The sequence below is a fragment of the Heterodontus francisci genome, chromosome 9, assembly GCF_036365525.1.
Source record: "Heterodontus francisci isolate sHetFra1 chromosome 9, sHetFra1.hap1, whole genome shotgun sequence".
Taxonomy (NCBI): domain Eukaryota; kingdom Metazoa; phylum Chordata; class Chondrichthyes; order Heterodontiformes; family Heterodontidae; genus Heterodontus; species Heterodontus francisci.
Genome location: NC_090379.1, coordinates 41,612,458 through 41,627,927, shown reverse-complemented (window position 1 = coordinate 41,627,927; position 15,470 = coordinate 41,612,458). Strand labels below are relative to the sequence as shown.

Sequence of the window (15,470 nt, the reverse complement as noted above, 5' to 3'; positions counted from 1 at the left end):
ATGCTCCTAAATGGTTGAGGTGGTCTTCCCAGGTGTCACTATAGGTCAACAGGTAGACAACACAGATTTTTGAGCCATCCGCCACCTGGTTCATCAGTCTCTGAAATGTTGCTGAGATGTTCTTTAAACCGAATGGCATGACTTTACATTGAAATAAGCCATCAGGGGTTACAAAAGCTGAGATTTCTTTTGCTTGGGTGGTCATGGGAACTTGCCAGTATCCTTTTATTAAATCAATTTTGCTCATGTAAGCAGAGTTTCCTACTCAGTCAATGCAATCTTCAAAGGGGGGAATTAAGTATGAGTCTGTTCGTGTTACTGCAATAACTTTTTGGAAGTCAATATAGAGTCTTTTTGATCCATCGGGTTTGGGGATTAATACAATGGATGAACTCCAGCTGCTTTAAGTGGGTTCAATTAGATCATTTTCCAGCATGAACCGGATTTCTTCGCGGACTTGAGCCAGATTATCGAGGCTCAGTCTATATGCGTGCTGTTTTATAGGTGGGATCTCCTACATCTACATTGTGAATAGTTAATGAGGTATGACCCAGTTGGTGCCAACAAACTTCCTCAAACTACCTTAGCAGTGTAGCTAGGTTCTTTCTCTGCTGATCAGACAGTGAAATATGACGTCTAATCTCCCTAAGATTTCTATGTTGTTCAATTTTAGAGTAGAGAGTTCAATTTGAGAATTTTCTGGATTTCCTCCTTCTCCTAATTCATCTTCATGAGTGTTGCCCTCCTCCACTGTTCTCACCGCCTGACATACACTCATTGGTTTGTCTGGTTCCCGCTTGTGGTACCTTTTCAACATATTTATGTGGCACAATCTTTGCTTCTTTCTCCGGTCTGGGATGTTTGTAGTGTTTGATCGATCGGGTTTGATTGTGTTGGTCTGTCCATCATCTGTGTTCGTTGTGTTTGATTGCTTAAGCCTCCGGGTGGAGCTCGTGAGCAGGAGTGGAACTGAGAGAGATTTCTGGAAGCTTCCACACAGAACACATGGCTCTCAAGACATGTACTTAAATCATGTAAGAAGTTCTTAAGTTAATGTGCTTTAAATAAACCAGTTGGTTATTTAACACCAGTGTGATATCTGCATTGCTCAGAGTTAAATCAGATATTACAATGTTAATCAAGTAACTTACCTTACTGACTTTTTTCCCTACACTGGGTCACTGAATCTTGCTTTTAGGGGTTCGCTCTGTAATGGTAGCAAAACCAAGATGTGGGCCTCTGGTTTAAATGCTCGTGCCTCAGCCTTTTTTCTACCTGCCTTTTCATGTTTTTCTGAGAGGCTTTAAGGTGCTCTTTCGCTACTGTGCAGGCTTTAGAAAGTTGCTCACGAAAAGCTGAGATATAATTTAAAATGAGGTTTCCTTCCTCTGATCTAGGAATTTTTCCTTGATCAATTTAAGGGGGCCTCTTACCTCGTGTCGATAGATCAATTCAAATGGGCTGAAGCCTGTTGATTCATTTGGTGAATTACTGGTGGTGAACAGCAAAAAAGCTAACTCTTTTTCCCAATCATCGTGTTACTCACCACAATGAGCTCTGATTGTGGTTTTCAGGGTTTGGTGACATCTTTCCAGAGCCCCTTGTGATTGTGGGTGATATGCTGAAGATTTTAATTGTTCAAGGCCGAGGCTATGTATGACTTTTTGAAATACCCGGGACATGAAATTAGTTCCTTGATCAGATTAAATTTCTTTGGGCAGTCCATATCGGGTGAAAAATTGGGTCAGCCCCTCAAACACAGATTTTTTTCTCAAGGGTTTAGCCTCTGGGAATCAAGGGCCCCTATCCATGATTGTTAGGAAGTATTGGAAACCTGACCTAGTTTTGGGTAAAGGTCCTACGTAATCTACCAGAACTCTGCTAAAGGGTTCTTCGAAAGCTGGGATAGGTATTACTGGAGCAGGTTAGATTGCCAGTTGTGGTTTCCCAACAACCTGGCAGGTATGGCAGGTCCTACAAAATTTAACCACATTAAACTCACTGGTTTCCCCTGTAATTTCCAACAGTCGGTTTTCATGTGCTCTGCTTTACTACAGTGGGAACACACATGTCTGTGGAAAACATTCCTGCCCCTGCACTTCCTTTCCTGACTTGTGAAGGGCTCCCTGAATGCTCACTCTTATTTTCCCTTTCACTAGCACCCCATTTTTGTCACTATCCCACTTTCTGTCCTTCCTGGACCTCTGGGGATTATTATGGAAGGGCTTTCCTTGATAAAAGGATTTATCTGTGAGCTCATAGTCATCTGTCATTGCAGCAGCTTCACTCACTCTTGCGACCCCTTGATCCTCAATATGGGTCTTTATGTTAATGGAATACAATTTTTTAATTCCTCGAATAGAATCATCTCTCTCAAAATTTCAAATGAGAGGTCTAACTTGAGAGATCTTATCCAGCGATCAAAAGCCATGTGCTTAACTCTTTTAAATTCAATAAATGTTTGGGCCGGCCTTTTTCTATCATTTTTAAATTTTTGCTGATCTGCTTCAGGGACTAACTCGTAGGCATTTAAAATATCAGTTTTCGTCTATTCGTAATCGAAGGAGCTATCTTCTGACAACATGCAGCAGGCTTCATGAGCTCTCCCCACGAACTCGCCTTGTAAAAGGAGGGTCCAATATTATTTTGGCTATTTTAACCTGGTAGCAATTTTCTCAAAAGAGATAAAATATGACACGACCTCTTCCTCATTAAATTTCAGCACTAATCGTGAGTGTCTCAAAAAATCAAAGCTTTGCTCCAAATTGCAGTTAATATTTGAATCGTTGGTGGCATTCTCGCCTTGTATTTGCAGCCTGTCTATCTTAAACTATCTCGCCTCACTTTGCCTTTGTATCTGCATTTCTCTTTTCACTGCCTCTTTTTCCTTTTAAAACTGCAATTCTGCTTTTCATTTCATTTCCTTGTCCACTTGGATTTTAGCTAGGGCTACCTTTTCAGTTTCAGATTCCATGCCAGTCTCTCCATATTCTGGGGCAATTTTAAAATGACTAGCTAGATTCTGAATGATCTCAGGTTTCCTTGCTTTCTGCCTGAAAATTACTCCCATCTGGGTAGCTACAGCTTTTCAGTCTTCAATACTTAATAGATTTAAGGCATCCCATGATACCTCTCCTTGCTCTGCAACCAGTTTGGCATCAAATGTGGCCATATCTTTAAGTCTTTTAGCACCATAGAGAAGAAAAGAATATAGGAAAATCTGCTTATTTAATTGTTTTTTTTTACAATTTTTGGGATCAATTTTCCTCCCGTTTCCAAATTACTCATTCAGTCTGATGTTTCAAATCCCAGCTCAAGATCCCCCAATCTGTTATGGACAGGTGGGAAATGGTCTGGGTAACTTCCACTTTTCACCTCTCGACTGACCACAGAGTTTTTTTTGCAACCTCACCCACTCACTCAGGCACACACATACACATGCACAAGGAAAGATAGAAATTAGAGGATAGCATGCACTTAAGCCCGATTGTTGTATAAAGAGTTCACTTAGAAACTTTCTTGGTTTTCTGGGAGGAATGTTTAACAGCATTACAGGCCTGATGTTCCTTGTCTTGGTTCACTGAAGTATTGCAGATCCCTTTGTTTAAGACTCAGTCAAGCTCGGTGGACAATCTTTTAAAGTTTCTCAGATGGAGAGTTTTCAAGGTCACCCTTGGAGTCTCTGCCTCAGTGGTTTAAAGGTGTTACAGGCAGAGTCTTAGTCTTGGCTGGAATGGATGTTTCAGCTTTCTTGCTGGCTGGCTTTCCCTTCCTCTTTCTCTCTCAGAGCATGACGTTACTAAACTATTGAAACTTTCCTAATTTCTTCTCAAGAATTGAAAAATATTTGTTTTATATTGACAATTATAGAATTCCAGAAAAATAAGAGCGTTAGAGTACACTGGTGTAAATATCGACCTTTTATCATCCTTGGCTGATAAAACTACCCCTCCTAATCTTTTCTCAATTACATTTTTAAGAAAAAAAACATGATCAGGCTGGTTTTTGGTCAGGTGACCATGGATGTTCCCCCGCCTCCCGCCCCCCCCACACCACAGATACCTTCACACAATGTCTTTGAGCGTGGGTCCATTGTTACACAATGGGGTTGGAATGTGGTTTATATTGATAACGTGGTGTTATTTCCCACCTATTATCTTGGCTTTGCATTCAGAATCACTGTCCGCGAAGGTCTTTGTCAGCCCAATTATTGAAGCTAGGAGTTATTAGCATTGAACGGCCTGTTGAACATTTTAATGTGTCTTCTCCTGAACTAGTCCAGACATGATGATGCGTTTAGTCTCCAACAGTCATGTTGTATATTTGCAGTACAGAAGGGTCCACCTGACCTCTTACTCTATCTTGTCTGCAGCAAATTGTGTCAATTTTTTGGAGTTTAATTCACCAGTTAATTTTTACAGTTCATAATTTGCTCCAGTCACTTTAGTTCATAACTGTTCCTTTCATGAGCGTGACATTACTAAACTATTGTAACTTTCTTAATTTCTTTTCAAGAATTGAAAACTATTAGTTTTATGTTGACAATTATGGAACTCCAGAGAAATAAGAGAGTTAGAGTACAGCAGTGTAAATATCAACAATTTGTCCTTCTTGGGTGATAATTCTCCCCCTCCTAATCTTTCTCTTAATGGCTTATTGTCAGTTTCCCTGTCTTTTTCCATTGGGAAGCAATTTGAGATTTTGTTGTAAATTTCTTCTGTCAAATATGCAGGAGATACAGAAAACACAGACCAGGCCAGTTTGTATCTGAACGACAGGTCCAATTCTGATAAAAGGGACTCTATCAGCTCGAATGAGAACTTGATATGAAATTTATTATTTTCTTTTCACCTTACAGATGTTGGCTGTGCTGTGTATTTCCAATATTTCCTCTCTTTATTGTAATACACAGTGTAGTTGGGAAATAAGACCCCAGTCTCCAGCAGAATAAGGAGGATTTCCTGTGTTTTTACAATGTTGCAATAATATCAAGTTTAATGGTAGACAGATTATGAGCTACCATTCTAACATTATGCTTGTATCCATGCATTCTTCAGTGACTACTTGAGGGGTTATCACTCTTTGGAATTTTCATGGTAAGAAAGGTCAATAAACAGCCTTGTAAATTACATTATTGAGGACATTTTGGCATTCCGCTTTGGTTTATGTACATAAATCCCCACAATGCAATCGGGGAAGATGCCATTGTCTCTTCATTTGTGCATACATCCTAATGAATGATTAAAGAACAGCTCTCGCACTAGCCTATGAATGGTTTATCTACCTACCTCTCGATAACTAAAGCACAAGTACAGAAAGTCTAAAATAAATTCATTCATCAAGGGCTAATGAAGCGATTGAAGACAGCTGTTCAGATAAGGAAAATGTACGCTTTGAAAATGAAATGTGGTTCAGCTTCATACATGTGAAAATCTTATTCTGAAGACACCAGAATGGAAGGGCAATCATCCATCTTATTTCAAAGTCACATTTTCAATTATTATAGCCACAAACTTCAGAAATAAAATATTTCATTGACAGATTGTGATGAGTACAGAATATGCTCCTGTGTACATTTCAACAAGCTCTGCAATAGAATAAAGAATCTTTATTCCAGTAACTTTACCTCAAATGAGATTTGGATTACATTTAGAGAACTTTTAATAGCTTCAATGTGATTGTTTTAGCTATAGTATTGTGGGTCAAAGCAATCCATATTCAAAGATTAGGATTAGTCCTATGAATGATTAATGCAAATAAGCTTCCTTGGTAGGCGATTCAATCATGTGCACTTCTTTGAGTCAACAACAGCCGAGTTCATCCTCGTTTTTTATTCACTTTGTGTGGGTTCAATATTCCTTTATTTTCTGTTGTCATGCAGGCCCCCACCTGCCAAGAATGAGGCACATTAATTTCACCATGTGGACATTAAATTTCAAATTCTTGCTGGGAAGAAAAGGCCTGTTAAAAGGGGTTGCCAGGCCCCTGGCTGGAAAGATATTTTTGCCTATTAACAGACAGAGTTTGTAGACAAAGGACCATTCCCTGATACACACAATACACAAAGCCAAGACATGGTCAGACCAGTTAGTCACATGACTAACCTGTTTGGCAACCAGGGGTTTTCTGAATTGTACAGTTTTGAACTGAGAGCCGGCAGAAAGCAGAATGCTCTTGGACTGAAGCAGACCTCCTGTCTGTCTCCTCCCATCTCCTTCTCACGGAACTCCAAAACCCACTGAAGACACATGAACCCCAAGATAGAAAAGTCTCCTACAGTGAACAAGGTTTAAGAACAACACTGGGCCCCAACAAAAAGCAAGATCTACCTACAATCAAGGCTTCGACAGTGAACGCGAAGAACCATAACAACAACTCTTTAGATGTTGCCTCAAACTTTTCCACTTTATTTTTCTTCTGCTCCTTGCTGTCTCTATTTGCCTGTGTGTATCACGTATGCATGCTAGCATGGGCACTTGTGTTTCCGTAGGCATCAACCGAATTAGAGTTTAAGTTTAATAAATTTCAACTTTTCTTCTTTAAACCTAAGAGAACCTGGTTGTGCTGGTTTATTTGCCTTATAATTGGAAAACAGTGAACAAGGATTCACCAAGGGGGAGCTAAAAACACAATGTGTTTAAAAATAAAACCCTGTTACAGTAAGACCAGGTGAAGGCTGAAAGGGAACCTAGACCACTTTCTCACCTGGTTGTAATAGAATTGTGGGTGCTAGCATCCGGGGTTGACCCACAGAGAAACAAGAGAAATTGGAGGTGGGAAGCCAAATTGTTCCCAATCAAAAAAAGAGAAAGATTAATACAGGTTTTCTTGTGGTTGTGTGTGATTGAATACTAACATGTCTGCAACTGAAGTGAGTAGCTCTCCAAGCCAGGGTGAAGTAACTTGGGATAAGTTAAATGCACTGTCTATGGAGGAGTTGAGAAAAATGGCTGAGCAGTGTGGGATCACTGTACGTGGCAAGGCTAGGAAGTCTGAACTCCTAAGACCAACCATTTTTCCTTTGAATCTGAAGAAGCAGAAGTTAGGAGCAGAAACAGGGTTAGGAGCAGACTCCGACAGGGTATTGCTTGCAAAGATACAATTGGAACAAAGGAAACCTGAATTAGAAGACAGGGAAAGAGAAGGAGAGAGACAGGAGAGGGAGAAAGAAAGAGCCTTCCAGCAGGAACGTGAAGAAAATGAAAGGCAGGAGAGAAAGAGAGAAAGAATATTCCAGAAAGAAAGCGAAGAAAGAGCGTTGAAGCAGCTTGAGCTAACTAGGGGGCGACAGAGTAACTCCAATGAAACCATGGCCGATATGGAGGAGCATAATGCAGGGCTGGGTACAACATTGTTAAAACTAGCCCAACTAATTCCAAAATTCAATGAGGAAGATGTGGAGGGTTTTTGTGTCCTTTGAGAAACTGGTAAGGCAGCTAAAATGGCCAGCTGAGACCAGCTAACTGGAAAAGCCCATGAGGTTTACTCTTTGTTGCCAGATGAGAGTTCATCAAATTATGAACTGACCAAAAATGCTATCCTCAGGGCATATGAATTAGTACCCGAAGGCTATCGCCAAAAGTTTAGAAGCCTCAAGAAGCAAGCTAATCAAACTTATCTGGAGTTCAAAAGAAGTAAGCAGCTGGCTTTTGACCATTGGCTGAGGGCTATTAAAAGTACAGCTCAGCTATGAGAATCTTAGAGAAGTAGTTCTGTTAGAGGAATTTAAAAACTCTCTCCCACTCTCCATAAAGACCCATGTAGTGGAGCAGTGGGTTCAGAGAGCCCAGCAAGCGAACATTTTCGCTGATGAGTTTGCTTTAATTTATGTCGGTTTCCCAAGGGAGAACCTTTCCTAATAACCACCACAAATCCGAAAAGGACAAAGGGTGGGAAGGTGATAGAAGCCCAGGCACAGGGGGCCCTCCACCAGCCAAAAAGGAAGGTGCTGTGAGCAAGATTGAGACCCGGAGACCTTGGTGTGTGCTTCCATTGTAATAAAGCAGGGCATTTAAAAGCTGCCTGCTGGAAACTAAAGGGAAAACCAGTAGGGTTAATCAGGGCACACCTGCTCAGTGAAGCAGGGAAACTGATGCCAAGCACAGCAGAACAAGGTGTGGCTTTCACTGCAGTAAGAGTGCAACCCAGGAATTCTACCGCTGCAAGTGCAGGAAAAGTTAATAGGATTCCTGAAGGCTATCAGGGTTTTGTGTCTGAAGGGAAAGTCACCCCATACCCCTCGAGTGGGGCAAGCAAGCCCATAGTGATTCTCAGGGACACAGGGGCCACTAGATCCCTTTTACTGGGAAAAGGCCTGACCTTTCGCCCAGAGAGTGCAGTGAACACCAAATTGGTGGTGAATGGTATTGGAGGGCAGTGTATGCCTGTACCTGTACACCGGGTGCACCTGGAGTGTGACCTAGTTTCGGGACCAGTGACCATAGGGATTGTCCCTAGTTTGCCTGTGGATGGAATTGGCCTGCTCCTAGGTAATGATCTGGCGGTTGTAAAGGTAGTAGACCCCGCAGTAGTGAAAGAAAGACTAGAGGAGGTCAGAGAGACAGGGCAGTGGCGGGAGACGGATCCTTGCAGTTTCCCTGAATGTGTAGTTGATCAGGCCATGATCAAACCAGCTCCCCCAGAGCAGACTACATTGGCACTGCAGGCAGATTACCATGAAGCCTGCCTGTTCGAGAAAGTTAGGAGACCCAGGGACTGAATTAAATGGCTTTTCCCTAGCTGAGGCTCAGTGAGCCGACCCGTGTTGCGAGAGTTAGCACAGGCTGCCCAGCCTGAAAGTGAAGCAGAGGGAGTCCCTGATTGCTACTATTTAAAGAATAAGGTACGAACGAGGAAATGGAGTACTCCTAACAGACCTGAGAGCAAGGAATGGGCAGTAGTTCACCAGTTAGTGGTGCCGCAGAGGTACAGGAGAGAAATATTAAAAAGGGCCCACGAGACTACGGTGGCTGTACATACAAAAGACCAAAGCCCGCATAAGACAGCAATTGGACTGACCAAAACTCCACAAAAGTCTGGTGAAGTACTGCAGGAGTTGTCACATGTGCCAGGTTAAGGGTAAACCCCAACCTACTGTGAAACCTGTACCCCTAAGTCCTGTACTGGTGTTAGGAGGACCCTCCAGCAGAGGGCTGGTGAAGGGTAAGTGACCCCCGCCGAGAACAAAAAGGGACAGGCAGGCACAAGGCTGACAAAATGTTACAGGAGGGGGAAAAAGTGACCAAGAGAGCAGGTTAAAGGAAGTCTGCGCGGAATCCCGGATGAAAACCCCTACTGTTCGGTCAGCCAACCCCGAAAAATATGAAAAGTTAGACCCCACAAGCCCCTATGTAAATGCAGACAGAAGAAACACCCCACCAGAGTTGGTAACAGGAACCTGCAGAGACAAAGAAAGACCTCTAGGGGCAAGAGAAACCATGCGGGTGATGCCTCACCTAGCCAAAGTGCCATATGGGAGTGCAGTAGAGTCTGCACACATAGCTGCAGGCAGGAGTGTCCCAGAAAACAAAGGGGAGATTAACAAAGAATCATTCCCCCCCCCCCACAGTTAGAGAAAAAGGGGAACCACCTTTGCATGACTCAGCAAAGCACTGAAAGGGAGTTCAAGATAGACCTGCCCACTACTAACTCTCCTGAAAAAAAAATTACCTCAGCAGGAACAAAGGCCTTAGGCAGTCATGGAAATAGGCGAACTGAAGACAAACTTGCCCAAAGAACCACATGTTTACTGGGATGCCATAAAGGGGGCAATTAAAGCAACACTAGCACCAAGAAAAGACAGGCAATTTTAATAAGTTTTAGGATTTGTGAATGAATGAGAGAAATGCATGTTTTTTTCTGCATCTTATATTTTTCTTTCAACCCTTTTAATAAATGCACATTTTCTCAAATTGCATTTCATTCCCCTGGGAGTGGAGGTGTCATGCAGGCCTCCACCTGCCAAGAATGAGGCACATTAATTTCGCCACATGGACAATAAATTTCAAATTGTTGCTGGGAAGAAGAGGGTTGCCAGGCCCCTGGCTGGAAAGACATTTTTGCCGATTAACAGACAGAGTTTGTAGACAAAGGACCATTGCCTGACGCACACAATACACAGAGCCAAGACATGGTCAGACCAGTTAGTCACATGACTAGCCTGTTTGGCAACCTTGGGTTTTCTGCATTGTACAGTTTTGAACTGAGAGCTGGCAGAAACAGAATGCTCTTGGACTGAAGCAGACCTCCTGTCTGTCTAATCCCATCTCTTTCTCACGGAACTCCAAAACCCACTGAAGACACGTGAGCCCCAAGAGAGAAAAGTCTCCTGCAGTGAACAAGGTTTAAGAACAACACTGGGCCCCAACAAAAAGCAAGATCTACCTACAATCAAGGATTCTGCAGTGAACTCGAAGAACCGTAACAACAACTCTTCAGATATTGCCTCAAACTTTTCCATTTTATTTTTCTTCTCTTTTCTGTCTCTATTTGCATGTGTGTATCACGTTATGCATGCTAGCATGTGCGCGACGTATCCATAGGTGTCAACCGAATTAGAGTTTAAGTTTAATTCATTTCAATTTTTCTTTTTTAAACCTAAGAAAACCTGTTTGTGCTGGTTTCTTTGCCTTATGATTGGAAAGTGGTGAACAAGGATACACCAAGGGGGAGCTAAAAACAGTGTATTTAAAAATTAAACCCTGTTACAGTAAGACCAAGTGAAGGCTGAAAGGGAACCCTAGACCTCTTTCTCACCTGGTCGTAACACTGTGTATAGTCACCTACCATGAGTTTTATCGCAATTTTTAAAAAATGTACCATGATGCCTATTTATGTAACAATGTTTAACATGCTTTCCTTTTTTTTAATCCTCATGGCATAAACAAATGAACTAAAAGATATTTAAAAAGCTGATTGATCCAAGGGTTTCCCTTATCGTTTAACTTTGCAATATTCCTAGCTCCAGTCCAATTCAACATTCTATCAATGGCGATTAAAAGCAGGCAATTAAAGTTGGGGTTAACATATAAAATATTCACTCCCTTTCAAAGGAATTATTAGCTTGAGTTCAAAGCCGACTGTCGGGCCAACCTGACTGTCATTCGTTTATGAGAAAGGCAGTGAGATTCCCTTCAAGATACTGCCCACTAAAACACACTTGCCCTGTCTACCTTATGACATATAAAAATATAATAGACATTTCACAAAATACTTCTGTCAGACAAGACAAATGCCCAAGCTTCATCTTCCCACAGTTGGAAGTGTTGCAGTTAAATGAGGTGCAGTACTTAGCAACTTGATGAAGAATTCATGATAATACATCTCACAATAAGCTGTCAGATCTAAGTGAAGACAGTCTTTTGATTCAAAACTGTGATTCTTGTATAATTGAAGTGAGCACTCATTAATTAGTACACCACTGGATTATTGTAAGCGCACAATCTTCTGTTCCTGATGCACTGTTCCTGATACAGGTTTGTATGTTAACCGCCATTCTAGAATTACTTGCAATGACTTTGATATACAGGTATTGACCAATAACTAAGTGTTTCAGCTGCAAGTTGTTTGTTTGCCAGCTCTCTTTAATTACTAATTGTGTCCGCTGTTGAATAATTAGGGACTACTAAAGAGACCTTGAATAACCTTTTAGCAATCGTGGACCAGCAATGCATTTTAATTATTTGAAACATGGTGATTTCAAACGAGGCTGGCACAGGGAAGCTAGTCTTTGTTTTTTATTTAAGTAGCAATAGTTATTTTGTTCTTCAGTGAAGCCTTGGATTAGAAAACTACATGTGTCATATTATCATTCTGTAAAGCAGTTTGTCGTTCAATATGATTCTGTCCTTTTAACTTAATCTCAAGCGTATAATATTCAGCTGAGACTATTGGGAACTTTAGTAATCATTCATTTTAAAACCTATTTGCAGCGCAGAGATTTAGATCTATTGCTCCCTCCTCCAAGTTACCCTGTGCGAACAAAGTTGCAAATCGATAATTTAAGTTATTAATTATTTTGTGAATGATTTGGTTGAAATCCACTATGTTCATAACCACATTAAAATCTGGTGTTACAAAATGTTGCTGACTGCACATTTTTATTGGCCCCAATATTAACTCAGAGCCGGGAAGGGGGACAGATTAATGGTCGGGAAACCCAGAAGAATGGGATTCCCTCAGATCCTGACAAATTTAACTTTAGGACCCAATTAGCATTTTTGGAATCCATTTCCCAGCTGCAACCAGCCAGACTGAAAGGTTGGCTGGCTGCTGGGCAGGATGACCTTTGGCATCGAGCTGTAGTGGGCAGTGGAGCAGAGGGAGGGAGGGAGGGAGAAACTGGGCATTAGGGCAACATCCTGAAGGGGATGGGAGACATCAGAGGAAGAGGGGAGAAGATCATGGAATGGCCAAGGAGAGATCAGAGGGGGAGGGGAGAAGATCATGATAGGGGGAGGGGAGAAGATCATGATAGGGGCTGGAGATCGTGGTGGGGCCCATGGATGATGGCGAGGTACATGAGGAGCTCCCGGGTCAGAGTGGACATCAGGGGGCATTAGATCATGGACAGGGGTTTGATTGTTGTGGGCATTAACAGATTTGCTTGGTAGACTGGGTAGGGAAGCACTCTGTTATTGCTATTACTGAGACTTGGTTAAGGGAAGGGCATGATTGGCAACTAAATATCCCAGGATACCGATGCTTCAGGCGGGATAGAGAGGGAGGTAAAAGGGGTGGAGGAGTTGCATTACTGGTCAAAGAGGATATCACAGCTGTGCTGAAGGAAGGCACTATGGAGGACTCAAGCTGTGAGGCAATTTGGGCAGAACTCAGAAATGGGAAGGGTGCGGTAACAATGTTGGGGCTGTACTACAGGCCTCCCAACAGCGAGCGTGAGATAGAGGTACAAATATCTAAACAGATTATGGAAAGCTGTAGGAGCAACAGGGTGGTGGTGATAGGAGATTTTAATTTTCCCAACATTGACTGGGATTCACTTAGTGTTAGAGGTCTAGATGGAGCAGAATTTGTAGGGAGCATCCAGGAGGGTTTTCTAGAGCAGTATGTAAATAGTCCAACTCGGGAAGGGGCCATACTGGACCTGGTGTTGGGGAATGAGCCGGGCCAGGTGGTTGAAGTTTCAGTAGGGGACTACTTTGGGAATAGTGATCACAATTCCGTAAGTTTTAGAATACTCATGGACAAAGACGAGAGTGGTCCTAAAGGAAGAGTGCTAAATTGGGGGAAGGCCAACTATACCAAAATTCGGCAGGAGCTGGGGAATGTAGATTGGGAGCAGCTGTTTGAAGGTAAATCCACATTTGATATGTGGGAGGCTTTTAAAGAGAGGTTGATTAGCGTGCAGGAGAGACATGTTCCTGTGAAAATGAGGGGTAGAAATGGCAAGATTAGGGAACCATGGATGACAGGTGAAATTGTGAGACTAGCTAAGAGGAAAAAGGAAGCATACATAAGGTCTAGGTGGCTGAAGAAAGACGAAGCTTTGAAAGAATATCGGGACTGTAGGCGCAATCTGAAACGAGGAATTAAGAGGGCTAAAAGGGGTCATGAAATATCTTTAGCAAACAGGGTTAAGGAAAATCCCAAAGCCTTTTACTTATATATAAGGAGCAAGAGGGTAACTAGAGAAAGGATTGGCCCACTCAAGGATAAAGGAGGAAAGTTATGCGTGGAGTCAGAGAAAATGGGTGAGATTCTAAATGAGTACTTTGCATCGGTATTCACCGAGGAGAGGGACATGACGGATGTTGAGGTTAGGGACAGATGTTTGATTACTCTAGGTCAAGTCGGCATAAGGAGGGAGGAAGTGTTGGGTATTCTAAAAGGCATTAAGGTGGACAAGTCCCAAGGTCCGGATGGGATCTATCCCAGGTTACTGTGGGAAGCGAGAGAGGAAATAGTTGGGGCCTTAACAGATATCTTTGCAACATCCTTAAACACGGGTGAGGTCCCGGAGGACTGGAGAATTGCTAATGTTGTCCCCTTGTTTAAGAAGGGTAGCAGGGATAATCCAGGTAATTATAGACCAGTGAGCCTGACGTCAGTGGTAGGGAAGCTGCTGGAGAAGATACTGAGGGATAGGATCTATTCCCATTTGGAAGAAAATGGGCTTATCAGTGATAGGCAACATGGTTTTGTGCAGGGAAGGTCATGTCTTACCAACTTAATAGAATTCTTTGAGGAAGTGACAAAGTTGATTGATGAGGGAAGGTCCTATAGATGTCGTATACATGGACTTCAGTAAGGCGTTTGATAAGGTTCCCCATGGTAGGCTGATGGAGAAAGTGAAGGCGCATGGGGTCCAAGGTGTACTAGCTAGATGGATAAAGAACTGGCTGGGCAACAGGAGACAGAGAGTAGCAGTGGAAGGGAGTTTCTCAAAATGGAGACGTGTGACCAGTGGTGTTCCACAGGGATCCGTGCTGGGACCACTGTTGTTTGTGATATACATAAATGATTTGGAGGAAAGTATAGGTTGTCTGATTAGCAAGTTTGCAGACGACACTAAGATTGGTGGAGTAGCAGATAGTGAAGGGGCCTGTCAGAGAATACAGCAGAATATATATAGACTGGAGAGTTGGGCAGAGAAATGGCAGATGGAGTTCAATCAGGGCAAATGCGAGGTGATGCATTTTGGAAGATCCAATTCAAGAGTGAACGATACAGTAAATGTAAAAGTCCTGGGGAAAATTGATGTACAGAGAGATTTGGATGTTCAGGTCCATTGTTCCCTGAAGGTGGCAACGCAGGTCAATAGAGTGGTCAAGAAGGCATACGGCATGCTTTCCTTCATCGGACGGGGTATTGAGTACAAGAGTTGGTAGGTCATGTTACAGTTGTATAGGACTTTGGTTCGGCCACATTTGGAATACTGCGTGCAGTTCTGGTCGCCACATTCCAAAAGGATGTGGATGCTTTGGAGAGGGTGCAGAGGAGGTTCACCAGGATGTTGCCTGGTATGGAGGGCGCTAGCTATGAAGAGAGGTTGAGTAGATTAGGATTATTTTCATTAGAAAGACGGAGGTTGAGGGGGGACCTGATTGAGGTGTACAAAATCATGAGAGGTATAGACAGAGTGGATAGCAAGAAGCTTTTTCCCCAGAGTGGGGGATTCAATTACAAGGGGACACGAGTTCAAAGTGAAAGGGGAAAAGTTTAGGGGGGATATGCGTGGAAAGTTCTTTACGCAGAGGGTGGTGGGTGCATGGAATGCATTGCCAGCGGAGGTGGTAGACGCGGGCACGATAGCATCTTTTAAGATGTATCTAGACAGATACATGAATGGGCAGGAAGTAAAGAGATACAGACCCTTAGAAAATAGGCGACAGGTTTAGATAGAGGATTTGGATCGACGTAGGCTTGGAGGGCCGAAGGGCTTGTTCCTGTGCTGTAATTTTCTTTGTTCTTTGTCTTTGTTCACTCCTCCACCTGGCCCACAAGCTGTTGAA

General features: G+C 42.6%; 1 protein-coding gene across 3 annotated transcripts in view; it reads left to right on the top strand.

The window, feature by feature from the left end:
* mdga2a (MAM domain containing glycosylphosphatidylinositol anchor 2a) overlaps positions 1-15,470 on the top strand; it is a 990,949-nt gene that overhangs the window by 369,378 nt on the left and 606,101 nt on the right. The window lies entirely within an intron of this gene.